Consider the following 3,256-nt stretch of genomic DNA (forward strand, 5'->3'; position numbering starts at 1 on the left):
AAATAGTAATACATGTACTGTGAATAATAAAGAAAACAATGAGAAACAGAAACAGTGTATGTGTCTTATTTAAATCAGATATGAAAGAAACGAAATATAAAAATTCCATTTAACCAAATGAATAAATAAGCTTAAATGAATGTGTATAATGCGCGCGCGCGTGCATGCCTCACTTTCAGTGTGTGGCCATCACACTGGCCATCACACACCATGTAGGCCTTTGGACAGATAAACATTCACTTTTCTTTAAAAGATACTGTATTAGGTATTTGTAATATTGTGCATTTCCATCCCTTTCTGTTTTTTAACTGACATTGACAATATATTTACTTTCCATGTTTATGGTGAAATCCATATCTATATCAAATAGTATTATTTGTCTTGTTTGTTTGTCACCTCTGCAAGCTGAGGCTCAAAGTATAAAACACTTTCTAAAATAAGATTAATTATAAGAATAAATTATAATACTAATATAACATTCCAAGTTATTGCTTTTGTTAGGAATTTGTTTGTATTAAAAGCTTACAAAATCATGGGTGATCAACCAACACTGTTCGGTCAAGTCTAGTATATGCGCATGCCTGTGATCACGCATCTGCGTGGCATATGCACTCCCTTCAAAGTTTTATAATTACATTATGGGTGCTTCTCATGGTCCTTCCTCCTTTATTTGAGTGATAGTTCCAACTAGGAGCCCCAAGAGTACAATAAATAACTTAGACTTTTAGTTTTTCTTTTTTTTTCAAAATTGTAAAATGATGTTCTTATTATATCAGTGGAGTATGGTAATTAAACAAAATGCATTATTCAATTAAAAAAATGATAAATTATGCTATCAGGGTGTTGCATGATGCAAACACCGCTAGATTAAGACTGGCTGAAATAACTGATTTCAAAAAACTCAGTAATAACAAAAAGGACATGTCTTTCTGGTGCAGATATCAAAAACACAAAGAAAGTGTAAAAATAGTAAGATAAACTTAAATTTAGAAAATCTGCAAACTAATGTTTACTGGTTCATTAACATCAAAAAACTGTTTGATTAAACATCCTTAATATAATATCAATATAATATAATACAATTTTAATATACTTCAACATAATATTTAGCTGGTTTAAATTCTAGTTTTTGCCCTTTGTGTAAAATAACTTACATGCATATATATTTCTGTAATAAAAACAATATTGTTTCTTAAACTTGGTGATAAGAAATAATTAGCTTCTTAGACTATTACATGGATGGGTACTTAACTGGTAGGCTACTTGCGGGATAAACTGTACAGAGAATTTGATTATCTTTAATGCCAATGTTCAGGTGGTTGATTTTGCAGAAAAAAAAATCATTCTTTCCTTTTTTTTTTTTTAGCTTAGTCCCTTTATTAATCAGGGATCGCCACAGCGGAATGAAGTGCCAACTTATCCAGCATATGTTTTATGCAGCAGTTGCTCTTCCAGCTGCAACCCAGCACTAGGAAACACCCATACACTCTCATTCACACACATACACTATGGATAAATTAGCTTACCCAATTAACCTATAGCGCATGTTTTTGGACTGTGAGAGAAACCGGAAAAGCTGGGGGAAATCCACACCAAAATGGAGAGAACATGCAAACTCCACAAAGAAATGCCAACTGACCCAGCTGAGGCTCGAACCAGCAACCTTCTTGCTGTGAGGCGACAGTGCTACCCGCAGAATAAACACTTCAGTCTTAAACAAAAATACTGAAGACAGCGACAGTAAATAAAATTGATAATGGTGTTTCAGATTGGGATTGACAATTCATATTGGTTGCTCCGAGGGGCCCCCCCCAAGTAAAATTCAGTTTAGGGCCCCTTGAAGGCTAGCCGATCCTGTGTTTTAGTTGATGTACATTGTAAATTCTTCTACCCTTAATCTATAATTACACCAGAAAATACAAACAGACATAAATGTAAACATTGCACATAAGTTATCGTAATTGTGGGTTATGTTTTCACAGTTCCTTTAATTGTGATGCATAAAGTAATTCTCAGCACTAATAAAAGCAGTTGATAACTGAATAATTCATTTTTCATTGTGAATAATAACTGGTCAAACAAAAAAACAATTCAGACAAACGTGGTGTTTTGTAGAGGCTAAAACTTATAATAATTTTACTTATTCAATAAATAACGATGCTTTGAAGTGACACAAGGAAGCGATGATGATTTATAATTTCATTCCATTCAAATTTCACTGTCCTTGCATCCTTTCCTTGCGTCCTTCCCTTGCATCATGAGGGGGTGGAGCTAAAACGCGAGGAAGGAAACGGGATGCACTAAATGGAATTAAAACTCTGCCCAGGTTTTGTCAGCTATGTGTTATTTAATTCATTTGCGCTTTCGTTTTCTCTAAAAATTTTTACTGTATCTAGAAAATGGAATCCGTAATTGCTGTTACCACACTTATATTTTGATGGTGACATCATCCAATAGATTCAATCTGAGAGATTTATTATTTAGACACACAACCTTAAATGTATATGACTCTGAACTGAAGTACCACGTCCGCTCCCTTCCTATTTATCAGTGGCATCTTTATCTACTTTTTTTATAGCCATCATACATTTAATAGCTGCATAGTTAAAATATAACAACGTATTTTAAAGTCTACTTGACCAGGCATTATGCTTTCGACCTCACAGTTTGTCCACTTGGATTGTTGCACCTGCCAACAAAATAAAATAGCCTATATAAAAATATGACCCCATTCCAAATCTATAACATTCCAAAATCCCTTCCAAACACGGAAATATAAGAATTTAGTGTCGTAATACTGTATCAAGATGATCCACAGGTCTGAGATCCAATGAAAAGCGCAACGTGCGCTCTGACAGGGGAGGGCTGCTTTAAATGCAGAACGGAAGACGTGCATATCGAAAGTTGGTAGTAGAAGACGCGAGAGGTAGACTGACCTTCATTTGAACGGTAAGTTTAAAAACTCTACATTACTACAGTGTTAGTTGTTTTGTGAGCAAACTATGTTTCGCGTGTAAAGTTCAGCTGCGTAATGCTCGCGCACCATGTTTAGCCAGGGGTGAAAATGTCAATTACAGTACCAACAGGAGCGTTATTGTTTTGTAAATACACGTCACATAAATTTAAAATGCAATAAACGAACACATTTATAGGCGCATTTATGTTTATGCGACTAACTTTTCTTGTAAAGTCGACAGACAGCACAAAGAGTGTTCTCTGTTCATTTACAGTAGGCTATTACTCATTTGTACGGTTT

This window comes from Danio aesculapii, chromosome 13 (assembly GCF_903798145.1).
Source record: "Danio aesculapii chromosome 13, fDanAes4.1, whole genome shotgun sequence".
Lineage (NCBI taxonomy): Eukaryota > Metazoa > Chordata > Actinopteri > Cypriniformes > Danionidae > Danio > Danio aesculapii.